The 27,404-nt window shown below is 44.6% G+C and overlaps 1 protein-coding gene across 4 annotated transcripts in view; it reads right to left on the bottom strand.

Annotated features, from left to right (window-relative positions):
• Positions 1-6,780, bottom strand: part of HELZ (helicase with zinc finger) — a 116,880-nt gene extending 110,100 nt beyond the window's left edge. For 2 of the 4 annotated variants that reach the window (XM_081899512.1, XM_081899514.1), the window contains exon 1: positions 6,687-6,780. The gene's annotated coding sequence lies outside the window, so the exon portion shown is untranslated. Of the gene's footprint in view, positions 1-3,413; positions 3,578-6,686 lie in introns of all 4 variants that reach the window. The other 2 variants (XM_081899513.1, XM_081899515.1) reach the window with 2 other exon arrangements.
• Between the last annotated feature and the right edge of the window lie 20,624 nt (positions 6,781-27,404).

Raw genomic sequence — 27,404 nt, 5'->3', positions numbered from 1 at the left:
TTTCATTATCACATTTCCAGAATAGCAAAGAAGTGTCAGAGTATATTAGGATGTGACTTTATCGCCATCCACTTTGAGATGCTGAACCTGTTTAATTCCTAGATAGATATGAATAGTATAAATAGTTTGGAATACAAATATAACTGAGCTCAATGCGAAACCCAATGTAAAGCAGTAGCAGGTCTATTTTAACTCTGTTTGATATGCTGCAATTTTTTAAAAAAAGATCAGATGCGTGAACCAGTAACATTTGTTTTAAAAATTTAAAACTAAAGATTAATGCCCAAAATACTTCTACCCTTTCTGAGATAACATTGCAAGCTATTTAAAGCATTTTAAAAAAAAAATCTAGACAAGACTTGGCCAGTCAAGTTCACCACACGTTGGGAGGAATTAAACATCGCACTAAGGTGATCCTTTTCTAAATGCAAGCGTTTCTGCTTGCTCAATGGAATAACCTCTATCTCCTTTCTCAGCATGCTGTTCTAGGAGTTCTCCTGACCCTCTAGACTAAATTTGGGGAAGGCACAGGGGCACGCAAGGTGAGGAGTGATGGGAAATCCTGTTGCCCTAACAGGAGTTCTTGCACTGGCTTCTGCTAGTGCACCAGGTTAGTGGAATCTGGGCTATCAGCCATATTAAAACATTACACAAAGTCATGGTTTAGCACAATGTGAATGAGCAGGAGCACCTATGTGGATGAGCAATAAAGTCTCTTTTTTTTATTTAAAAAAATAGGCCAAACCATGCTCAGGAATCAAATGTAGATCCTAAGTAAATTGTGAATACCAGTTTACTTTTTTGCTCAAAGAGCTTTCTAAGAGTACAACACTGATTTTGACTAGCTGTGCATTTTCTCCTTCCTTTCCTAGCCGTTGAAAGAGAAAATGCAATGGAGGTGCAACTATACACCTACCTTTTCTGGAAGATGGGGGCTGTGTTTCCACTAGCATGTGGTGGATGGTGTAACTACCATGAAGCATGCAGCCATGGCAGTAAAGTATAGGCACTATACCTAGCATAGGCAGAGGACTGCTACATCACACCACATAAGATTTTTTTCATCCCACCATCCAGCCAAAAAAGGCTTCCGTGTAGGCTTATAAATCACTGCAAACAAGACAATATGAATAGGATCCATACAGAGATGGCTCTAGATACTGAGCCATCTAACCCTAAACGACTTTGGACCAAAATACCTAGCAGAATACCACCCCTAGTCAATCTTTATGACCTCCTGAGAAGTCCCTGTTAGTTATTCCCTGACCAATAGAATAGGTAAAGGTAAAGGACCCCTGGACATTTAAGTCCAGTCAAAAGTGACTATGGGTATGGTGCTCATCTCCAGGCCAAGGGAGTCGGCGTTTGTCCACAGTCAGCTTTCCAAGTCATGTGACAAACATGATTAAAATGCTTCTGGAATAACGGAATACCATGATGGAAACCAGAGCACACGGAAACGCCGTTTACCTTCCCATCGCAGAGGTACCTATTTATCTACTTGCACTGGCATGCTTTCAAACTGCTAGTTTGGCAGAAGCTGGGACAGAGGAACGGGAGCTCACCCCGTCGCACGGATTCAAACTGCCGACCTTCTGGTCAGCAAGCCCAAGAGGCTCGGTGGTTTAGATCACAGCGCCACCTGCGTCACATAGTGACAAGGTGGAAGACTACCTTCTTGGTTATGTAGCACCCATTCTCTGGAATGCCCTCCATCACTGTAATATATGATGCAGAGGCAATAATAACCTTCAAATGCCTCTTAAACATTTCCATGTTTACACAAGCTTTCATGGACTCTGACTTGTATTTTAATTCTCTGTTCTATGTACTGCTCAGTTTTATCCGTGGTATATAGTTTTGGGTTTTTTCTTTCCCGCTTGTAGGTAGGTTTATTGAATACAGTGGAACCTTGGTTCTCGAATGGCTTAGTTGACAAACAAATCGGCTCCTGAACGCCGAAAACCCAGAAGTGTTCCAGTTTTCGAACATTTGTTGGAAGCCACTGCGCCTTGGTTTTTTAACATTGTGGGAGTCGAACGGATTATGCTTGAGAACCAGGATTTCACTGTACTATTGTACAGTGGTACCTCGGGTTACATAAGCTTCAGGTTAAACACGCTTCAGGTTACAGACTCCGCTAACCCAGAAATAGTACCTTGGGTTAAGAACTTTGCTTTAGGATGAGAACAGAAATCTTGCTCTGGTGGCACGGCGACAGCAGGAGGCCCCATTAGGTGAAGTGGTGCTTCAAGTTAAGAACAGTTTCAGGTTAAGAACAGACCCCCAGAATGAATTAAGTACTTAATCCAAGGTACCACTGTATTTTTACTGTGCTTATATAAAGCAGTTAAATATTTTTATTACATTAGGTGGTTTAAAAATTGCATGAATGAAATAGAGCAAGTGTGATTCACAAGATTATTAACAGAAGATCCAAATAAAGCCTCTGCAACACGTATATTTTGCCACTGAGCAGCACACCAACTAGCCTATGATTGTGGTATACAAATAGTCAATGTGAATGTGTAGCGAAGGTTAAACATAAACTCTAAATGGGAGCACCTGTACAATATTTTGTGTTGTGTTTATAAAAGTGAAGATAACACTTCCCTGTCTTGCAGGGTGAACAACAACATCTGCGAGGGGTAGGCCCCAAACCAATGGGTTCAAATGACAAAGAAAATTTATTTGTACTAAGCGTTAAAAGTTCCTGATGCTGCTAGCTGTTTGACAACAGAACAGACTGCCTCAGAAGATGGTGGCTTCTTCATCATTAGATGGACATCCAGCCTCTGTTTAAAAACCCTTATCAGGGATAGGTTTCCTGCATCAGCAGCGGGTTGGACTAGTTGAACTTTGAAGTCCCTTCCAACTAATACTTAGTTCAAAAATTAATTCCACCCATTATGCTATACACTAAGTTGTAGAATAGATGTGTGTGTAAATAAAAAGAGTTGTCTTGAACTATATTCAAAAAATGACACAAGCCTCAAATTGGTGCTTGGTAGAAAAATTGTATTGCAGCAGAGTCAAACCACCGTCTGCCCAAAGGTGATCAGAAATCTTCTTCAGGGTAACGAGATAAGATATTATATTCTTACAAAGATTATTTCCTTACAGTGCAACCCTGTATCTGTTTATTCAGAAGTACAATTGTGCTCAATGAGGCTTACAGCACAATGCTATGAATACCTACTCAGATTCAAGTGCCACTGATTTCAATGAAGTAAGTAAGTTTCGTATTATAGCGTTACTCCGTTTAGTATATTGCAGCCTTAGGTACCTTACTCTCAAGGGATTCTTCCATCAGGAAAAAATGTATCTGGTTATTCTCCCCATGGAAGTTTACAAATTGAAATACTTGAGAAAATTTATAGGTTTTACTCTGCCAAATTAAAAAAGGATCCTACCAAACACCAGTTTGAGGCCTGCATCTCTTCTTTTGAGTTCTTTTCCTTTTCATTCATTCTTTCTTGAGCTGCATTCAGACATCTACTCTGTTGCTACAAAGCAGCCAAAGGGAGATCTGCCTGATGGTCCTATATCTATGGCACAGATGGGGTACTTTCTTACACTGGAAAAAAGATAATAAAATATTAATAATATTTAGCATTTACGAAGCACTCTTCACAGACATTATCTCAATGAATTCACAAGGGAGATCAGCACCACTATACCCATAACACAGATGGGCATAGTGCTGGGTGGAGCTAATGGGATTGGTGAAGGCTGACCTAGCAAATGCATGGATGATGGTGGGGGCTGTCACCAGAATTTTTTGTATGTTATCCATCATTATCATAAATTATTATTTATACCCCGCCCATCTGGCTGGGTTTCCCCAGCCACTCTGGGCAGCCGCTTCCAACAGAACACTAAATTATCAACTGCAAGCCACTTTGAGGGCCAGTGAGTGGTGGGAAAGTAGCATATAAATGTTGTTACAGCAGCCATCAACTTCCTCACTCGTTCACCACTATGCATTTGGTGCACTGTGAATATTTTCTATAAGCCTAAACCAGATCCACATGAAAGTTCGCTGCAAATAAGGCGTTGCTTACATAACCAGCTCTGCTAAGATTAAAGTCCTTCAGCCCATAGATTTCATTATACTTAAGTTAGCCGTAGTACAATAATTCTCAAAAGTGGGAGGATTACAAGGAAGATCAGCAACAGAGGGTATCAGCAACAACCATGAAGGCATTATGGCATAACAGCAGAAACAACTACGGGTGGGTGGGACCATCACGTGACTCCAAAGACATCAAAGGAATTCCATTAGTAGGCTCCTTAGCTTTAAGTCTGGGAACTGTTGAAACTGTTGTTTGCTGACATAGGTTTTCTAAAAAGAACTAATTACCTATCTAAGCAAATACAATATAAAAAGTTACAAAAACATTTTCAGTCTTTGCTCTAAAAGTGCTTAACTTTTTTTAAAAAATATCATTTAACCACTAGAAATTATGTTTACCATTTACAATACAAGATTCTGGACCCTGGGAGTGAGAAAATGTTGTTGTATGTATCTTACAATAGCCAGCTGCTACACAACCACATCTCAAAATTTGTAAACTGCTTTGAGGTTTGTTTCTTAACAGTAATGCAGCGAATAAATTTTGTGAAATAAATAAGCTGCACTTTTACTAAATGAATAATCGTAGAAAAAAATATACACAAAATAACTGCTATGGTTTTGGGCTTCTCCTCAAATTAAAAGGTCTATTTCCACAAACTACATGGACATTCAAATTTTATACCTTTCTACTAAGATGATCACTGAATTCAAAGGGACTTACTTCATTGAAAGTGTGTGCTGAATTGCACCCTTTATAAAGTGAAGAGCCTCATTCACAGCATTTGTGATCACAGCATATTTGACCCTGCAAATATTATCACTCTAATATTCAGTCAAAGTTACTTTTAATACTGTACTGAAATAGTAATTCTTACTTTTTAGGCTGTTTCTCAGGTGTGGCTTCAGCCAAGTTACTCAAACAGCCTTTTTTCCAGTTTGCACTACACTCACAAGCATATTCCCTCCTTGCTTAATCTATTTCACCAACATATCCTTAATTTCAGTCACACATAACTGTGAAGTTGTTTTGAGTTCCAAGCCTGAACAGCATTCTGTTATTTCTGGTGGCTAAACTATGTAGTAAATCCTGGCAGGCCTTGAGCCCAAAATATAGCTTCCACTGGAAAGAAAATTCCTTTCCATAAGCTATCCCAACCCAGGAAGTTACAATCAAGGTTGTTGTTTTTTAACATTGTATTTCACAAAGCTTATTTCTCCTGGGCAACATCCTATGTTCATCATACTCAGAGCAGACTCTTTAAAATAACTGACTTAATTTACTTAAAACTCCCTTGATTTCAATGGGCCTATTCCAAGTACAACCAGGACAATTAATACTGGCCATCAACTTTTGTGCAAGCAAGTCTAGTTGCAAAGGGAAGGGGTGTTAAAAAAAAAAAAGTACCTTGCCTTAGTTTAAGGTGTATCAAAATGCTAAAAAGTACAGTAATAGTATTTGAACCACCAAAGAAAAGCAAGCCTCTGTGACATAGAACTTTTTTTCCATTTGAAAATCTCACTTGCTTCCATCGACATTTTAACTTAGGAAAGGGTGCAAGGTCACAACTTTCCCTTACTCCCCACGCCATTGATCTAAGCACGGCCTGCGCTGGCTTGCCACGCCATTTACTTTTCCAGGCACCAACCTTTTGCCTGCTTACAAAAGAACCGATTTCCCTGCCACCTCAATCTCCGATTTCACCATTGCCCGTCCCAACCATCTCCGAAACAGCAACCCCCTTCAACCTCTCGTGCGTTTCTTTTTTCTTTCTTTCTTTTAATCTAGTATTTATTTCCAACTTCGATCATGGAGGGGCGGAGAGTTGGGGGGCGGGTGTCGATAGGAGGGGAAGCCTCCCGTTCAAATCCTGGAGTCCTTGTCCTCCCTGCTCAGCTCCACAAAGACCCGGGCTGGATCCAGACCCCCCACCCCGCACTTTGGAGCGCCGTCCATTTAAACAGGGAAAACGGGCGGAGGACGACGTCGCTCGGCAGCGCCACCTGGCGCCGCGAGGTTATTATATCGCGCATATAAACCGCTTTTTCTTGGCCCGTCTAGTTGAGCCCTTGGGTCCCCGCGAACCTGAAGAGTTGCGTGTGGGGTTTTTTTGTGTTTTGATTTTTTAAAAAACTCCCCCCGCCCTTTAAATAAAAGCTTCCACGTTCGCCGGCCTGAAATGCCCCGCTTTTAACTGTTTGGAAAAGAAAAATATCCGCCAAAACACGCGCCCGCCCGCCAACACGCACCCCACCCATCGGTGTGTGGCTCTGGTTTCCTCAGCTCGAAGGTCCCGCTTCCCCCGGAGCGGCCGGGGCTCGAACCCGCGGCCCGCCTCGCCCCTCCCCCCCCCCCGCCCTGAGGCAACCGGGACCCCCGAGGGGGAAACAGCCCCGGAGCTGCTGGGCTCCCGCAGGCCCCTCCGCGCCCCCAGGGCCCTCTCTCTCCCGCCGGCCCCGCTCGGCCTCCGGCCTCCTCGCTCCAGCCCCCCACCCGACCCCGGAGGACCCCGCCCCGAGCCCCGGGGCCCCGCCGAGCCCCTCGGTCGGCCCACGCCCCCCTCCTCGCCCTTCGCCCTCCCCGAGAGGGAACGGGGAAGTCCCGGCTTACCTGTCATTGCTTTTCTACGCCATCTTGGATCCACTTGTCAACGTCCTCGCAGGGCATTGTGGGGAAGGAGGGAGGGAGGGGGGAAGAGGAGAGGGAGGGAAGGAAGGAAGGAAAGGAAAAAGGGGGGGGAGCTCTCTTCTTCCCTCAGCCCCGTCCTTCCCACCCCCCCTCTGTCTCACACACACGCCTCACGGCGGAGAAAAGTTAAGCAAGAAGGGGGAAGGTCGTGCATCTGCAGAATTGCTTGCTCAGCCATAAGGGGAGGGGGTGAGGAAGGAGAGAGAGGCATTTGATGGGGGGGCAGGCAAGGTGGTTGGTATTATTATCATTATCATTGTTATCATTGTTGTTGTTGTTGTCATTATTATTATTATTATCATCATCATCATCACCATCATCAGTGCTTTTCCCCCTAAAAAGATGTTTTGGGGAACTTTCATTTTGACTCAAGGAAATCACCATTTTATAGTTCAAATTGGGGGAAATAAATATAGTGGTACCTCAGGTTACAGACTCTGCTAACCCGGAAATAGTGCTTCAAGTTAAGAACTTTGCTTCAGGATGAGAACAGAAATCGTGCTCCAGCGGCAGCAGAAGGCCCCATTAGCTAAAGTGGTGCTTCAGGTTAAGAACGGACCTCCGGAATGAATTACCGGTAAGTACTTAACCCGAGGTACCACTGTACAGGAAATGGGCAAAAGTACAAAGATTCACAAAACATTTAGGGGTAGGCGTACCCCTGCGTCCCCCCAGAAAAAGAGTTACCTGTAGCCATTCTTCAATTTGCCATGGATGAATAACAATTTCTTGCATATTTTCATATTTTGTAATTACCTCCAAAGTTGACTTCGGGTACAAAATTATGCAGTGGAGAGTGTCAACTATCAGTGCGTTTTTAAAGGACATAACTCAATTGGTCTTTACTTCTCAGCTATAATTATATAACCAAGGAAAGGGGTGAGGGGTTGTCCCAACACATTCCATTAAATTTGCTTATTTTCCTTCTGAGTAAATCTTCATAAGATCAGACTGCAGTCTTTCAGAAGTGAAACACAGCATTTTTTAATTTTATTTTTAAAGGAGGGGGGTTACCTCTGAAACCAGCATAACATTGAACAATTCAAACACCAGGCACATTTTTAAAGCTACACCAACCTTTGAATAACTGACTCTACCAGCATATCTAATGGCTGCATTGCTCATTTGGGCAATCAATGCACAATTACAGTACAACCCTCTATCTGTCCATTCAGAAGTAAGTTACACTGAGTTCAGTCAGGCTTGCTTCCAGATAACTGGGTATAGGATGGCAGCCTTAATGTGCTGCCGAGATAAAGGCAGTTGTTTAAATCACGTGAGCTTGTCACTGACCTGTGCAAAAATGCCATTGGGGTCCATTTCCTAGTCAGTTTCAAAGTAACTGTTTTTGTTCATATACAATTCTGCGATGCAGGCGGGAGTGCAGGTGAACAAAACAATAAAATCAACCACATTGTTGCAAATATACAGTTTACATGCTGTTCACTCCTGTATGTGGCCATATTTCCTCTTTGACCATCATTTGCTACTTTATAACCAACCTTTTGCTACGTTCCTGTTTATTGATCAGTATCCTTCTTTTACTTTCCTTCCCTCCCACACACACCTCTTATCCCCACCTTTCCTTACGGTCTATGGAGGCAGTAGTCTTTCACCCCTTCTCACGCTTCTGCCTTATGTATCTTCCAGAGGGGTAAATACCACTGTTAGTTTGCAATGCAACACGAAGAACAAAGAACCTCATAGCATCTGAAAGACTAGCACACATATTGTGGCACTTCTTCAGGTCTTATCCTCAGTTGCACGCAAATACACATATCCAGATATATATGCATTTTGGGGGTATAAGCAACGTGGTCAGAAGGAAATAAAATGCAAAAAGTACACCTAATTAAATTAGAGCTTGAATGCATGCAAAACAAGCATAGTGGAATCTTGCTCTGCTCTTCTCCAGTCCCATTCTCAACTCAGTCTCATACCATTCATTTTTTCCCACCCTGCTATGCAAATCTGATAGTGAAGGTAAAGACTAAGCTAATATATTTTTCTTTCCATAACCCCCACTTTCAGTTCTGAACATAGCTGTCAACTTTCAGATTTGAAAATAAGGGATCAGCAGCCTCGAAAATAAGGGATCAGCAGCCTCACCTGTCCCGGGGACAGTCTACGGGATATCTAACAATCCGGGATAACAGCGGGAAACAGCGGGAAACAGCACTGGAATAAGGGAATTTCCTGCAAAAAAATTGAAGGTTGACAGCTATGGTTCTGAAAATCCAAATTTTGTGACTGGGATAACTTAAAACAGAGGCATAAATTCAGTGTCTGATTACTTGTCAATGCAATGAATTAAATAACTCATTGTGGACTATTAAGTAGTGGGTTGACATAGCAGCCAGCACAGCGATTTCTTCAAGTAGCTCTTTATTTTGTAAGCTGGAACAGAACTAACTGCAAACAGCTCAGCCGGCCTGCTTTTATAGGCAGCCGGCTGTCAACATTGTAACAACAACAGCCCAGAATTCCCGCCTAAAATAACGGCCGCGGACCTGAGTGAAAACTATCTACAGACCTGAGTGAAAACTATATACAGTATCCCCCTGTTGGCCCAGGGTGAAACTACACTACATAACACCCCTCCCCACCGAGATAAGGCGTTAGTTACAATCGTAATGGTTTCCTTATATACAGCACTACGCCTAATGGTTCAATTAGGCACAAAAGCATATCGGTTACATTTCCCATACTTAGACCAACAGTGATACATGTCCAACAACATAGTCCTTTAAATAAGTTGGGCGCTTGGAAACTCTGCCAGACCGCCGGGGACTGGTAGCCAAGTCCGGAGGGCCACACAGTTCTCGCTGAGGCTGTGGTGCGACCCTAGGTGGCGTTGGAACCAACTCCCCTGGATCCACTGCTGTGGGTGGAGCCTCCGCAAGTGGAGTGGTCTGAGTCTGTTCTGAAGCGGCTTGGTTTGGCTCCAAGCTGGCAGTTTGCAAGGGAGGTGTAGGTGGGGCCTCGCCATCTCTACGTGTCTCTTCTGGAGCCGCAAGCGCAGTTGGGGGCACCTCGGTAGTGTCCAAGTCCCCAACCCTGCGCCTAAGCTGGTCTATGTGCCGTCGCCACAAGCGTCCATCTTCGAGTGCCACCTGGTACGAGCGAGGTCCAGTGACTCCCACTACTGTGGCTGGCACCCAAGGAATGTCCCCCACATAGTTCCGGGCAAAGACCTGGTTTCCTGGGACAAATGACCGTGGCGCGTTGGCACAGCCTGGGGGTTCAGCCACGGCAAAGTCCGGGTGTAGCTGGTCGAGCGGTGACCTGAGGCGGCGGCCCATAAGCAGTTCAGCAGGACTCCTCCCTGTGGCCGCATGAGGGGTGATGTGTTGCACGAACAAGTATTCGGCGACCCGCTCATGCCAGTCTCCCCGGTCAAGGCGCGCCAGTGCCTCTTTTGCCGAGCGCACCATTCTTTCCGCTTGCCCGTTGCTGGATGGATGAAAGGGTGCCGTTAGGGCATGGCGGATGCCCAGTCCCAAAAGATACCGCTCAAACGTGCCTGACGTGAAATGCGGTCCGTTGTCAGAGACAAGGACATCAGGACACCCATGCGTTGCAAACAGGCCTCGCAGCACCCGGATGACAGCTTCGGTAGTGGTGGAGGGCATCAGGGCGACCTCCAGCCATTTGGAATAGGCGTCCACCACTACCATAAAGGTCCGGCCGTGAAAGGGGCCAGCCAGATCGATGTGCACCCTCGACCAGGGTGTCTTTGGCGTCTCCCAGGTGTGTCCCTTAGCTGCCGGTGGTGCAGGCCTCGACTCTTGGCACGCTTGACAGGCGGACACCCAGGCAGTGATGGCATCGTCCATATTAGGCCACCAGACGTAACCCCGAGCCAACGCCTTCATTTTGACAATTCCCGGGTGGCCAATGTGCAGAGCCTCCAGGACGCGCTGACAGAGTCCCTGGGGAATCACGACGCGGTCTCCCCACAGCAGACAGCCGCGATGAGCTGAGAGTTCATGTTGTCTGGTTGCGAAGGGCTGGAACTCCGATGCAAAAGGCCCTTGTGGCCACCCCCTCCACACCCAGTTGAGCACCCGGCTGATGGTGCGATCCTGGGCAGACGCGGAGGCCACAGTGGCAGCCGATACAGGCGCTGCCGGAAGATCCTCAATCAGAAGGAGCGATGAAGCTGGAGCCGGGTCTTCCACAAATGCTGGAAGAGGGCAACGGCTGAGGGCGTCGGCATGGCCCATCGATTTCCCCGGGCGATGGATGAGCCGGTAGTGGTAGGCAGCCAGGAAAACAGTCCATCGCAGCATGCGTGGCGAGAGGACCGGTGGAGTTGGACGATCACCGGCGAGGAGGCCCAGGAGTGGCTTGTGGTCAGTGATGAGGTCAAAAGTCCTGCCATAGAGGTATTCATGGAACCTCTTCACTCCTGCCACAAGTGCCAATGCCTCCTTGTCGAGCTGGCTGTAATTCCATTCCGTCGGAGATAGTGTCCTGGAAAAAGTAGGCGAGCGGTGCTTCTCTTCCATCTGGAAAACGGTGACTAAGGACAGCACCGATGCCAAAAGGTGAGGCGTCGCAGGCAAGGACCAGCGGCCTGGATTCACTGTACTGTACCAGCACACTGTCCGAAGAAAGGAGAGCCTTGACCGCGTTGAAGGCCGCCGTCTCCCGATGACCCCAGGCCCAAGGCGTCTTAGTGCTAAGGAGTCAGTGAAGAGGATCAGCCACTGTGGCTTTGTGGGGCAGGAACATGTTATAAAAGTTCAGCAGCCCCAGGAATGCCTGCAACTCCGTTTTGTTCTTTGGGGTGGGGGCCTGCTGGATAGTGCGGATCTTGGATGTGGTTGGGTGAAGGCCGGAGGCATCGATAAGATAGCCCAGGAACTCTACCTGTGGAACGGCGATCTGGCACTTCTCCCTCTTTACCTTGAGCCCGGACTCTTGGAACCCGGTCAGCACGGCACGGAGGCGCTCGAACAGCTGCTGGTGTGAGTCTGCAGACACCAAGACGTCATCAAAATATGGTACCACGCCCGGAAGCCCTTGCAGGAGACGCTCCATAAGGCTTTGGAAGATGCCAGGAGCCACACTCACCCCGAACTGCAACCGGCGGCAACGGAATGCCCCCCAGTGGGTGACGATCGTCTGGGCTTCAGCAGTGGCATCATCGACTGGCAGTTGTTGATATGCTTGGGCAAGGTCCAGCTTAGCAAAGACCTTACCCTCACCCAGGGAATGCAGTAGGTGTTGGACAACAGGAACCGGATAAGCGTGCTGCTGAAGTGCCTTGTTGATCGTGCACTTGTAGTCAGCGCAGATTCTCACCGACCCATCTGGCTTGACAGGCGTGACGATGGGGGTTTCCCACTTGGCGTGGTCAACCGGCTCCAAAACTCCTTGGGCAATCAGTTTGTCCAGTTGTTCGTCCACCTTAGCCTTGAGAGCAAAGGGAACCCGGCGTGGCTTTAGCTTGATGGGGGCGACTTGTGGATCAAGGCTAAAGGAGATGGGCGTACCTGTATATTGCCCCAAGGTGCCGTCAAAAACCTCGGCAAAGTCTTTGACCAGACCCTCAGTCTCTGCGTTAGAGATGCAGTTGATGCCGGTGACTTCCAGGCCGAGGGCATCAAACCAGTCTAGCCCTAGGAGGCTTGGCCGCTGACCTTCGACCACCACCAACCGGAGCAGGCCCGAAAAATCCTTGAAGGCGATCCGGAACCGGCCAACGCCTACCACGGGAATGTCGTTTCCCTGGTAGTCTCTCAGGTGTACACGGTGAGAGTCAAGTTGCCTTTTGGACACTCTGGGTACCAGTCTTTTGATGGTGCTCCATGACACGATGGACAGGGCAGACCCGGTGTCGATCTCCATGTCACATGGGGCTCCTTCAATGAGCACTGTGACGTTCAGCTTGCGTCGCGTAGGCGAGTCGGTTTGGCCAATCGTGGTTCCAGACGGGCAGCGGCAGTTGGTGAGAGCGAAACAACTTTCCTTGGCAGACTGGAGTGAAGACTTGGACTTGCGAGTCGATGAAGGGGGGGTGTCAGACGGAGCCGATCGGCAGACCTTAGCGATGTGGCCCCTTCTGGAACACTTCCTACAGATGGCGTCTCTGAATCGACACTTGGCATGGGAATGGTTGCCTCCGCAGCCGGCACATTCCGGTTGGCCCTTGGACTTCTGTTGGAACTTCCTGCGCTCCCGCTTTGTCTGGTGCACGTCATCGTCTTCACTGGAGGATGCCTCATCACTGCTGGCCTCTTCATGATGCACCGGAACTGGCTCCCTAGCAAGACGCGGGCTGCTGGACTTGCGGATCTCCTGGGCGGAGCGTTCAGCAGCTTCTGAGGCCACAGCCTCCTCAATGGCTTTCTGTAGCGTGAGGTCTGGCTTGGCTAGGAGACGCCGTTGCAGATGGATGTCCCGGACCCCGCAGACGATTCGATCCATCAGGGCATCGTCTAAGTCTCGGAACTCACAGTGCATTGCAGCCTGGCGCAGGGCGGTGGTGTAGTTGTTGATTGACTCCCCCTCTGCCTGGTTCCGGTGGTAGAACGCATGGCGGGCAGCAATCTTGGACGGCTTTGGTGCGTAGTGGTTGCGGAGCTTATCTTGGATCGTGTCCCATGGTGTTGCCTGGACTGCTTCAGGCGCAACCAATGCTCGGGCCGTCTCAAACACCTCAGGCCCACAGAGGCTGAGGAATAGGCCCCGCTTCCGATCCATTGATACTGCTGTCAGCTCGTTGGCTTGGAGGTAGCAGTCAAACCGAGCGAGGTAGGAGTCCCATGATTCAGAGGCTGGCGCAAACGGCCGTAGAGGCACAAGTGAAGCCATGATTCCGATGCCGGCGTGAAGGGCGATGGATGGAACACAGTGCTCTAGCCAGAACAGTCAGCTCTGAATTGGTTCTGCCCAGCGATTTCGCTCAGTGATTTCGCTCTGTGATTCAGCTCAGTTCAGAGGCTGGCCGCATCTGGCTGTGCTCTGATGTCCATCCATCCCATCCTCGTCGCCAGTATTAAGTAGTGGGTTGACATAGCAGCCGGCACAGCGATTTCTTCAAGTAGCTCTTTATTTTGTAAGCTGGAATAGAACTAACTGCAAACAGCTCAGCCGGCCTGCTTTTATAGGCAGCCGGCTGTCAACATTGTAACAACAACAGCCCAGAGTTCCCGCCTAAAATAACGGCCGCGGACCTGAGTGAAAACTATCTACAGACCTGAGTGAAAACTATATACAGTATCCCCCTGTTGGCCCAGGGTGAAACTACACTACATAACATGGACATTCTTTCTTCTTTGGCAATCACTCATAGCTGAGTAATATTGTCTTTCATGAACACAGTTTTAACAGTGAGTCCGTAAGTGACTGTTGAGGCCAATTCTGGATCCACACATCCTTCCACAGTGGGGACATAGGTTTCCAGGCAGGAGTCAATCACAGTGAGGGTTTGCCAAACGTGCCTTCCTCTTAGCATGTTTCTCCCTTTTGTCCTGAGTTCAAGCATCTTTGAAGCCCATTACACTTTTGGTAAAGGCTGTTCTCTAATTGGAGCACTCGCAGGCCAGTGTTTCCCAGTTGTTGGTGTTTATACTACAGTGGTACCTCAGGTTACAGATGCTTCAGGTTACAGACTCCGCTAACCCAGAAATAGTACCTCGGGTTAAGAACTTTGCTTCAGGATGAGAACAGAAATAATGTGGCAGCGGCACAGCAGCAGTGGGAGGCCCCATTAGCTAAAGTGGTACCTCAGCTTAAGAACAGTTTCAGGTTAAGAATGGACCTCCAGAATGAATTAACTCGAGGTCCCAAAACCATTCAAAAACCAAGGCATGGCTTCCGATTTGCTGCAGGAGCTTCAAGCGGAAGCCGTGTGAGACATTCATCTTCTGAAAAACATTCGCAAACCAGAACACCTACTTCTGGGTTTGCGGCATTTGGGAGACGTTTTGTTCGATATCTAAGCTGTTCAAGAAGCAGGGTACCACTGTACATTATTTTAGATTTACCTTGAGAGCGTCTTCAAACCTCTTTTGTTGACCACCAGCATTACGCTTCCCTTTTTAAAGTTTGGAATAGAGTAGTTGCTTTGGAAGACAGTAATCAGACATCCGAACAACATGACCAGTTCAACAAAGTTGATGTTGAAGAATCATCATTCTGGACATAAGCGCTGATTAACACTCAGAGCTCTCTTGCTCTTGCTCTCACTCACAGCTTTCACCTGGGCCCTTTGCCTCCTGAGACAAGTTGCCCTCCATTCTGTTCTGTCTTCCTTTCTCCTAAGAATAAATCATATAGGTTGCCACCACATCCCCTAAGGCAGTGTTTCCCAACCTTGGGCCTCCAGCTGTTTTTGAACTACAATTCCCATCATCCCTGACCACTGGTCTTGCTAGCTAGGGATGATGGGAGTTGTAGTCCAAAAACAGCTGGAGGCCCAAGGTTGGGAAACACTGCCTAAGGTACAATTCCCTTTGGAGTCACCCAACAGTGGTTAGGGAATATACACTCTCCTCTATAACTAGGGTGTCAGGATTCACTCTGGCAGCGAGGATGTTATCAGTTCCTCAGTAGTGGGAACTCTCACTGGGGTGATGGCACACTGCAGTTGTGCTTGTTGCTTCTACAGTTCATTTATACACATAGCTGCAGTATTCCAAGTGCAACTGCTAAGCTATCTAGACCAGTAAAAAATAGGGGAGGGGTACAGCATGAAAAAGGGACGCGGGTGGTGCTGTGGGTTAAACCACAGAGCCTAGGACTTGCTGATCAGAAGGTCAGCGGTTCAAATCCCCGCAACAGGGTGAGCTCCCGTTGCTCGGTCCCTGCTCCTGCCAACATAGCAGTTCAAAAGCATGTCAAAGTGCAAGTAGATAAATAGGTACCACTCCGGTGGGAAGGTAAACGGTGTTTCCGTGCGCTGCTCTGGTTCACCAGAAGCGGCTTAGTCATGCTGGCCACATGACCCTGAAGCTGTATGCCGGCTCCCTTGGCCAATAAAGCGAGATGAGCGCCACAACCCCAGAGTCAGCCACGACTGGACCTAATGGTCAGGGGTCCCTCTACAGCATGAAAAAGCTCCCAGATTCAATCTTGGGCATGTCCAGTTAGGTCTGGGAATGCTGCTTGAAACTCTGGAGAGCCATTGCAAAGCAGTCTCAACAATACTGAGTACCAACTGTTTGACTTGGCATATAAGGCAACTTCCTTGGACTGTCAGTGGCTCACTAAGAATAGGGACTGTCCTGAAGTTCTCAGACTGCAGCTCCGATCAGCCCCAGCCAGCATGGCCAATGGCTGCATATGATTGGAGTTGTAGTCCAACAGACCCTGGTAGTGCCACAGCTTCCCCAGTCCTGCTTTAAGAACTGGGGCAAGGTTATATTTCCTCGGTTAAGCTTAGATCAGTTTGCTTTGCTCTATCACCAAGCTAAAGATATGACCCCACCAGATTTAGAATGGCTGATTCAGATACAGTGGTCATTAATAAAGGCCTGAGTTTAAATAAATGTAAATGAACCAACCAAAGGCTGGAATCTTAAAGGACCCTTATCTAGTACAATTTAAATCAATGTGATTTTCTTTGAACTAAATGTGTTTGGGATCGAGATGCGAGCATGTAAGGTGAGGCACACTCCTTGGCTACCATCCTCAGACTGCTCCATTTCAATAAACCCTATTGATTTATCTGGAGCGCGGGGCTTGAGTGCAGTGGTTACAGACATTTAATTATGAAACGGGCACATGAATAAAGAATGCTGTAGACTTTGATGGTTGTAAATATGTTATCCACTGCCACTTCTTGGACAGCAATTATTTCCAAAAGATTTATTAATTCTTCCTCTCTCACTTTAACAGTCCGCAAAGCGTCAGTTTTATAGCCTTGCCAAAAGTTTGAAGATGGCGCAAGCCAGTGTGGGTCCCTGTTCCAATGGTTTTTAAACACCCTTTTTCCTTGTTTATATTTAATAAGTGTATGTTAAAAGGTAAAGGAACCCCTGACCATTAGGTCCAGTCGTGACCGACTCTGGGGTTGCGGCGCTCATCTCAGTTTATTGGCCGAGGGACCCGGCATACAGCTTCCGGGTCATGTGGCCAGCATGATTAAGCCACTTCTGGTGAACCAGAGCAGTGCACAGAAACGGAGCGGTACCTATTTATCTACTTGCACTTTGATGTGCTTTCGAACTGCTAGGTTGGCAGGAGCAGGGACCGAGTAACAGGAGCTCACCCCGTCGCGGGGATTTGAACCACCGACCTTCTGATCGGCAAACCCTAGGCTCTGTGGTTTAACCCACAGTGCCACCGCGTCCCATGTGTATGTTAACTTGCACTAAAAGGATATTTAAGTTTGGTAAGCTGGGCAATTATTTTTTAACCACTCTGTTACAGTGAGATGTTCTGTTGACATGTCCAAGAGACAACTTGGCTGAAAGAGGGTGGGTGGGTTTTATGTGATATTTTCTAATATTCTTCAGCAGCTGTGCCAGATAATCATTTGGTTCCACACACCTTCTCAATCCCCAGAGAAGTCAAAGAAGCCCTGCCAGGTATCTTCAAACTTACCCAGATCTTTTATTTTCATGTAAGCATCTTTCCCATCGACCGAAAGCACCCAGAAGTCACAGGACCAGCAGTTTATGCCCAGTCCCATTTGAACTCTGGTTTTTGCATGATCAGCATCTTAAGCTTTTCAAGGTTGTTATTTGTACACTTTAAGATCTCGTGCTTATAGCAGTCCCTTGTTATATCAAAAAGAAAATAGTAAATCCTACACCAGTTAGGAAAAGCACAGTGTCTCCTAATTGCAGTCTTAAAAATGCTGAAGTCACTGGAATTATTTTAGATATATATAGTTTGACGATCTGATGTTAACTGCATTTAGAAATGCAGAACCAGACATTCTATATAGTATTTTAAGTTAAATATGTCTAATGAGAAATGGAGTCGAATAAGCATTTTCAATTAAAATGTTAACATTCAGAATATGTTTCTTATTTCTATGGGCTATAATCTAATGCAGAGTATACTTGAGCCCATAGGTATTTTTTCTGTTTATTAACCTTTTTTCTGTTATTCTAGTTATATACAAATTTATTAGAAATGAGTATTTTATAAGTACGTTTATCAAAAGGAAAATACAATATCTTAATAAAATATTCCTTCTATAAATATACTTAATCTCTCCTCCTGAGGTTTCCAACAGCTGGTAATTTGAGTATAAAATACAGTACATTAAAACACTCCCTCAAGCCTGTGCCATTTCATACTCCAAGTGGTCTACAGTAAAGGGCTCAGGAGCTTCAACTTCTTTCCCTTCCCCAGTCATTGCTACTGTCATTTAATTTTTTATTTTTAAAAGTGTCTAAAGGAGACCTTGTCCATCCAAAGTATTAGGGGGAAGGGTGTTTTAGGCGCCAAGATTGCTGCTCTTTATCTCTGTGCTGTCGATAGCAAGGCAAAGTCTCAGACATGACAAAGCCACGGGGGGGGGGGGGAAGGTGCGTTCTCCCAAGTGTGTAAGAGCCAGTAAACTTCAGTGGAGCCCTGCAATTATTTGCTATGGAGAAGCACAACGCTGCAATTTGCTATTACATTGGTAATAAATTATTATTATTATTATTATTATTATTATTATTATTATTATTATTATTACCTCGGGTTAAGAACTTAATTTGTTCCTGAGGTCCGTTCTTAACCTGAAACCGTTCTTAACCTGAGGTACCATTTTAGCTAATGGGGCCTCCCGCTGCTGCCACGAAATTCCTGTTCTCATCCTGAAGCAAAGTTCTTAACCCGAGGTACTATTTCTGGGTTAGCGCAGTCTGTAACCTGAAGCGTCTGTAACCTGAAGCGTCTGTAACCTGAAGCGTCTGTAACCCAAGGTACCACTGTACTACTATTCTACAGATGTCACTTGAAATTTTCACAGCAGGAGAAAATGCATCACAGAACACATGAAAGAAAAGGTATTAATTAGCTCTCTAACACAACCACCACCACCACCACACCACATTACAAGTGAACCTGCTCAAAATCAGGGCCGGATTTAGGTTTGATGAGGCCCTAAGCTACTGAAGGTACTGGGGCCCCTTTTATGTGTCCAGCTGTCCTTTGTCAATAACAAACTGTCACTGTTTTGTGTGTGTGTGTGTGTGTGTGTGTGTGTTGAATATCTGCTATATGGTAATTTATGGAGCTAATCGGTATCTAAAGAATGTAGGCACCCTATATATAGAAATGAGCAAACCAGTGATATTTGAGGGAGCAGGCTAGCAGGCGGGGCCCACTACTTTCATCACAGAAGCCTACACAACACAAAACACTGTTGCTGTATGTAGGTTTTATGTTTATTTTTTTAATCTTATATTTTGGAAACGTACATCAGGTTTTTGCCTTTTATTTTTTTTGGGGGGGGGTCCCCCAAGAGAGTGGGTCCTTAAGCTATAGCTTGTTTAGCTTATATGTATCCGGCACTGCTCAAAATATTTGACAACCTATTTGTATCACTATGTAGTGGTACCTCGGGTTTAGTACTTAATTCGTTCCGGAGGTCCATTTTTAACCGGAAAGTGTTCTTAACCTGAAGCACCACTTCAGCTAATGGGGCCTCCCGCTGCCGCTGCACCGCCAGAGCACGATTTCTGTTCCCTTCCTGAAGCAAAGTTCTTAACCCGAGGTAATATTTCTGGGTTAGCGGAGTCTGTAACCTGAAGCGTATGTAACCTGAAGCATACATAACCCGAGGTATTGTGAGGCTTGAGGTAGCGACAGGACACACAGTTAAAGGAGGTGGAAGAGGAGTCTTTGTAAAATGTTTGGGAACTAATGTTGCTCGTTTTATGCAAGACCCTGAAAATACAGAGGTACCTCGGGTTAAGTACTTAATTCGTTCCGGAGGTCCGTACTTAACCTGAAACTGTTCTTAACCTGAAGCACCACTTTAGCTAATGGGGTCTCCTGCTGCTGCCGCGCCACCGGAGCACGATTTCTGTTCTCATCCTGAAGCAAAGTTCTTAACCTGAAGCACTATTTCTGGGTGAGTGGAGTCTGTAACCTGAAGCGTATGTAACCTGAGGTACCACTGTACACATGTTATCCCTACATATCACATTTTGGGAAACCTTTGGCCCCCCAGACGTTGCTGATCTAAAACTCACATCATCCCTGATAGTTGGGCCATGCCTGCTAGGACTGACAGGAATTCAGCAAAATAAGGAGGATTCAAGGTTACGCAATCCTGCCTTGCAAAGTCAAGATACACAGTAGGGCAATGTGACCTATCTATTAGGACTAACCAAACAAACATAATGAACAAGCTTTTAAGAGCTCTGAATCAGGCCAGATATTAAGCAAAATTAGGCGGCAGTGCGGAGGAGAAAATGTTGGGGCGGGTGGGAGCTGGCATAATATTAAAGCCCAAACATATGCAGACTGAAACAGGCTTCAAATGGATTCCACGAATTGTTGTGCTGCCTTGGATTAGATTAGCTTCTGCGAAGTGCTGAACAGATTTTCAAGTTGTCCTGTGGGCTCTTGTAACAGAGAAACAAAAATGGTTAGTTCCTGATCTCGCAGTTACTCAGATCTGCCTATTCAGAACACGCAGGTCCTGTAGAAGTCATAGAAAATAAACAGAGAGAATATGTTTGCAAAGCTGGAAATTAAATTTTAGTTCATCGGTAGGTAAAAAGTGAATAGAAACTGTTAACAACTTGGACCAAAACCTAGTGGTTGGTGTGTGTGTGTGTGTGTGTGTGTGTAGTATTCAGGGGTTTTTTCTTCCTTCTAGAAACAAAGGTTTGCAGGTTAAGGGTCCAATGCTGAAATGGCAAAACTTAGTGGAAGAGTAAGAAACCAAGAAGAAAGAACTTTTAACAAAGAATGGGGAAGATCTGTAGCTTACCCTGGTGAAAACTTGAGGTTCCCGACCCCTATGGTTGTAATTCGTGGGCAGTCATTTAATTTTATCCTGATTCTAATTTTTAAGCTACATTTTAATCAATTGTTTGATTGTGTTTTAATGTATTTGATATTTGATGTTAGCCCCCTTGAGCCCGGTCTTGGCCGGGGAGAACGGGGTATAAATAAAATTTTATTTTACTTTACTTACTTATTTGTAAACAGCTAAATTCATTAGCAAAATTAATTTAAAGCAAGTGGTTAAATGTATTTATTAAGGAAAACATAGGGAATAACTAATAACTGGAATTAAGTGGGAGATGCAGTAATGAAAATGAAAACATAAGAAACTACAGAAGGGGGGACGGAAGTCAAACTCTGTATTTTTTATTGGAAAGTCTGATTAGTGTGGATGATTGTTAAAAATTATAAAAAATAAACAAATATTTAAAATAAATAAGTAAAATAAAACACTAATCATTCTTGGCGTGGAGGGCAGAGATTTTCATTTATTTTATTCTGCTGCTACCACTGTTGTATAAATATTCTCACACCAGTCCAAAGAACTCTGCATACAGCTGCAAATGATAATCTCTGCACAACAGATTTTGGGATTACAGGAACAGCAAAGTAAAGCAAACTCAGGAGTGGGGCCAAAGTTCAAAACGTTTGGGGAAAAACACTGCTTTAGAAGGGCTAGGCTATCCCAATGGCTGCAATGCGAAGAATGCTTATTCATCATTTCCTATTTATCCCAATCTTTCCCCCAAAGAGCTATAGGTAGTATTTGGTTATTTATTTTTATTCGCATATTTATAATCTGCACTTTCATAAAAGAAAAGAAAATCACCAATAATAATAATAATAATAATTTTTATTTATACCCCGCCCTCCCCAGCCAAGGCCGGGCTCAGAGCGGCTTACAAGCAATAATAAAAACAAGTTGAATGATTACAACTTAAAAACAAAATTAAAATACAACATTAAAATATTAAAATGTAGCCTCATCGCAGGAGGAGAAGGAAAGGAAAAAAGAAAGAGAGGGAGGGAGGGAGGGAATCAAATTGGCTCCAAGCCAAAGGCCAGGTGGAACAACTCTGTCTTACCGGCCCTGCAGAAAGAAATCAGATCCCGCAGGGCCCTGGTCTCATGAGGCAGAGCGTTCCACCAGGCCGGAGCCAGTGTTGAAAAGGCCCTGGCTCTGGTTGAAGCTAATCTAACTTCCTTAGAGCCCTGGACCTCTAGGTCAAAAGCATTAATTAAAACATAATTAAAAGCAGCAATGAAACAACAGATTGCTCAACAGGAGAAAATTGTGTATTTATGGTAAAGTATTGCAGGGAATGTTACTGAAGTTAAAAGTTCAAATTTCCATGCAGCCGTGAAGCTCACTGGGTGATCTTGGTCCACTCAACAACTCCCAGCCTGGCCTACCTCACAGGGTTGTTGAGAGGGATAACATGGTGCAGAAGGCACAGTGTATATCACAATGAGCCGCCTGGAGAAAAGGCTGGATATAATTGGAATAAGGAATGAATCAAGGAATGAACATGTATTCTCACACCAAGCCTCTGAGCTAGGCTAGTCTGAGAAAAAAACGATTGTTCCAATGTCAACCAGTAAAGTTTGTGGCTGATTAGGAATTTGAAGCTAGGTTCACATCTAAAAACAACAACAAAAACCAGGATTGTGGGGAGCATTTTAGAACTAGAAAGGGCAACACATAATTGTCTGAAATTTGCAACAGCAAGATGGAGTGAGAGCTACTCACTTAAATGGCTTTTAATGGGGGATGAGAGTCTGTCAACAGCAGCCACTTGCCATGTGTGCGATATCCAAAATCTCCAGGACCAGCAGTCGTGGAGAGCAACAGCAGGAAAGGTTATTGCCTTCAGGGCTTTCTGGAAAAGGTGTGTGGTTGGCCATTGTAGAGGAACAGAATTCTGGACCGATCCAGGTGGACTATTATGTCCTGTGCATCAAATAATAGATGCAACAAACTTTAAAATACAGACATTCAGTACAAAACACCTTGCTATTTAGAGCGGCATGATAAATCATCGCTGGCATGGGGGGGAGATGGGAAGCTGGAGGGAGTTAACATAGGACGGATAGCATCATGATCTTTCAAAGGAATGAAACTGAACTCTTTAAAGTCCTGGATGATGAAGAAAAGAGTGCTTCAGGGTAACTGCAGTGTTGAAACTTGTTCCCTTTTATCAGTTTAGGGCAGTAAAATTATAAGTGAGTGTTCAGAGCAAGGCTGATCTTGGCGGCCGTTTAAAAGCCTTGGCTCCATTGCCAATTTACTCAAAGTGAGAACACACATCGCCTTAATTAAAAGAGTTTTAAAATTATTATTTAGGAGGTTTTGAGGTACGAAAGGATCGCAAAGCCTTTTTATTGACAGCACAGCGTTCTTTTTTTAATTTCCATATGCTTTAGTCTCTTTTAAGGAGAATGTGATCATTTTATCAAGAGGGCAGAGTGTGTACTTTTTTTCAAATATTAGCTCATTAAGTAAAGAGAAATGGTCCTTTGTATTAAATGTGCATACCAAAGGCACAACTCCTGGTTTCTGCACTTCTTGAAGGCATCTTAATTTTTAAAAAAGAAGTTTGTTTTCCTGCTTGTGTTTTACATTTATTTTCCTGGTTCCGACAGCCATTAAGAATGGCAATTTACTGTTGGACCTGTTTGGATCACTTAAAGGTAAAGGGACCCCTGAACATTAGGGCCAGTTGTGGCTGACTCTGGCGTTGCGGCGCTCATCTCGTTTTATTGGCCGAGGGAGCTGGTGTACAGCTTCCGAGTCATGTGGCCAGCATGACTAAGACGCTTCTGGCGAACCAGAGCAGTGCACAGAAACGCCGTTTACCTTCCTGCTAGAGTGGTACCTATTTATCCACTTGCACTTTTGACGTGTTTTCGAACTGCTAGGTTGGCAGGAGCAGGGACCGAGCAACGGGACATCACCCCGTCGCAGGGATTCGAACCGCCGACCGTCTGATCGGCAAGTCCTAGGCTCTGTGGTTTAACCCACAGTGCCACCCGCGTCCCTTACTGATCACTTATTATTTTTTAATACTATGGCATCACATCTGCCCATAGGCCAGTCCTACTATTCACATGCAGCTGTGGTCCTGCTTGCAAGCTTCCCGTGGGCATCTGGTTGGCCAGTAGAAGACGCTGAACCTCATGTCAATGTCCAGATCTGCCAAGGTATTGCATTCATTTTAACAGGGATATAACAAGAGTGACTTTGCAGCCCAATCTGCTACATGCTTTATTATGAAGCAAGGAGGAGTATATTAATCAAGATGTTTAGAATCATCACTTAATTCCATAATTCATGATATGAAGTTACTAACAAGAATTCTTTCAAAGTGTTAATTCTATCATGCAATAGCAAGCTATCACTCAGCTTCGGAACACATTTTAAAAAGCAAAGCCTGACTAGCTTTTCAGATACCTTTTAACTGAGTAACTTTCTAAAGAAATGCCTGAACTGATAGTATAATTTTGAAGTCTTCCTTATTTTCTTATATTTTACTCCAAGAAGACCCATTTTTAAAAAATGTGATCACATGGAGATCCCAAGATGAAATTTTGCAGGTAGCTCTTAAAAATATTAATCAATACTTTTTTTGGAATTGTTAAACCACATTGATTTTTAATCACTTTTTAAATTTTGTAACTTAAATTTAAAATTTAAAGTAAGCCCACTATGTGACATATCATATTAAAACCCATGAAGGTCTGAAGAGGTTGGTGTTTTTAGTTTTGACGTATCTCAATTCTGCGCTGAGCTTTTTTGTGTAGACCAAAATTGTCATTTTTTTTGAATTTTTGAATCCTCATAACTCTCAAACAGGATGAGATAAAAAATTTAAATTGTAGGTTTAAAGTTAGTTTTGATCATTCAACAAGTGTACAAAATATTAAGAAAATTGGATGACATGAGGTAAAAAAGTTGGATCACTTGATGACCCATAGAATCAGTATACTGGAAATATATTTAAGTGCCCCTTGAAAACGTATTAAGCGGTGTGTGTGTGTGTGTGTGTGTGTGTGTGTGTGTGATATTGCTCATGTCCCCAATTCCAATTCCTCCCTTAAATAATCTCTTGTAGATTCCACTATGAAAATGTACCATTGCTAATTGTTCAAACAAACGTTCACGATGCATTCAAAGTGATTTATCCCTAGATCTGGGGAAAGCATAAAACACAATTATCCTACATATCTGCCTTTGCGCTAAAGTGAATTAAGGATTGCCAACCATAATCCTACAAAGGTTTACCCAATTTTGCCCTTATAAAGATGGGCTTGGTGGTGCACAAAACACCGCTGCTGAACACTTGATCAGCTACCAAAGAAAAAATCCAATTTCTGCTGTATATAAATTAACTCAAATTTAAAACGAACCTTTTTTGTCTCATTTCCCCATCTTATTGTATTTAATACACCACCCTTTCCTTCAGAATTTTAACTGGTTGCATCGGAAATCAAAATGAGTTCCACTTTAGTCTTTGGAAGCGCTAACTTGAGTCAAGTTCCTTCAGTCCTTGAAGAACATGAATAAAGTGGTAACACTGGTTATGTAATTTGTTCCGGAGGTCCGTTTTTAACCTGAAACTGTTCTTAACCTGAAGCACCACTTTGGCTAATGGGGCCTCCCGCTGCTGCTGGAGCACGATTTCTGTTCTTATCCTGAAGCAAAGTTAACCCGAGGTACTATTTCTGGGTTAGCAGAGTCTGTAACCTGAAGCGTCCAACTCTTGCAGATATTGTCACATATGGTTACTACAGAGGTAAGCGTGAACGGAGTTTTCCAAAGGTAATTTGTTAATTTTAAGTCCCACCAAATGCCGTTATTTTGCCCAGGCTGCTTGTACAGTCAGCACCTCCCCAAACCGTAAAAGTGCTGCTTTTTGGATCCATCAGGTTGTAGTAAGTAAGTAGTAAGTGGCTTATGGTTATACTGGTTTCCAATTATCATGAGAAGGATAAAGGACATATGCAAGATACCGAAGCTTTGCCCATGTTCATTGGCAACTGCATTTACCCTCTTGTAGGCTTCGGTTTCTATCAAGAATCACCACATATTTTGCAAAACCCACAGGTTGAATCTGAAGTTGACCTCCCGCTTACAGACGCTGTTTTACGACTCACACGACATTATCAGGCAAGAAGAGTGAAATCAGGTCACTGAGCTGCTTGTGGTGGTATAGAAATACTTCTATATACAGTGGTGCCTTGGGTTACATACGCTTCAGGTTACAGCCTCCGCTAACCCAGAAATAGTACCTCGGGTTAAGAACTTTGCTTCAGGATGAGAACAGAAATCGCACAGTGGTGGCGCAGCGGTAGCCCCATTAGCTAAAGTGGTGCTTCAGGTTAAGAACAGTTTCAGGTTAAGAACGGACCTCCAGAACGAATTAACTACTTAACCCAAGGTACCACTGTATACACATTTATACACAAAATTGCTAATGATCTACCTATTTTCACTCTCTGCAAAAGTGTGTGTGATTCATTAGTAATGGCTATTTCCCTCCTGGTCACAGTTCTTTAGCCATTTTCTTTAATAAGGTGTGTTGCACAATGAACATACTGCTCAGTTCCTCAGACAATGGAATAAACATAGAGCAGGTTTTGAAGTTGGGCGAGTGTACTTCTGCTCACAAAAAAAGGCTTTCAGTCTTCATCTACAGAATTCCCCCCCCCCCCCAGTATTGTGGGGTGGTCTCCAAATTCTGTGGTTTATATTAAGGGTAGAGAACTGGAGGGAGGAAAGGAAGGTGTAGCCCCATTCTACATTGCTCTGCTCACAGGCTGAATTTGATACAACCTATACTATGCCTAAGATGCCTAATATTATGCCTAACAGCAATCAGCTTCAGAAAGTTGGAGGGCCTTCTATTAACTAAGTGGAATGGACTACAGCCAAGCAAAAATTCATATTTTTAACGCTGTGTTGTTATACTGTTGTAACCCATCATGGGACCAAGAGTTTCTGAGGCACTTACAGCTACATACTGAAGCACCGTTCTAAGAACTTTCAAAAACTTTAACGGGAAAAGAATTCATTTTACATCCAAACGTGGCTCATCTAGTTTAATTAAAAATGACATATCCCTATAACAAACATATCTGTTGAACATGTTGTATCAGACACTACTTTAGGGAACCATAGCCTAAGCTATATGGTTTTTCTTCAGGTGGAAGTCTAGAATAGAAGATTAAAACACCGGGTTCACTAATTCACATTGTGCTTTCATTTTAAAGTCTTAAAACAATCTAGATCATGGGTAGGCAAACTAAGGCCCGGGGGGCGGATCCGGCCCAATCGCCTTCTAAATCTGGCCCGCGGACGGATCAGGAATCAGTGTGTTTTTACATGGGTAGAATGTGCCTTTTTATTTAAAATGCATCTCTAGGAATTTGTTCATTATTTTTCAAAATATAGTCCGGTCCCCCACAAGGCCTGCTGACCCCTGATCTAGACAGTTATCAAGACAAGATGAGCCACCTGCAATTATGTGGTAAAATTACTCAAGTGTTAATGTAGCAAAGATACAAGTCAAACAAAAGACATTTATCCATAGGAAATTGAAAATAAGGTACAACTTGCTCCATGCTGCCTTTGTTAGGTCACATTCTGCTATAAAACTACCATTCCACAACACTGGAATAAAAATGGGAATTCAGTTCCATACCTGACATTTCTAGACACAATGGTAC

The sequence above is a fragment of the Podarcis melisellensis genome (assembly GCF_964234715.1).
Source record: "Podarcis melisellensis genome assembly, chromosome: 2".
Lineage (NCBI taxonomy): Eukaryota > Metazoa > Chordata > Lepidosauria > Squamata > Lacertidae > Podarcis > Podarcis melisellensis.
The sequence above is the reverse complement of the archived record's forward strand: the minus strand, read 5'-3'. Positions and strand labels throughout refer to the sequence as shown.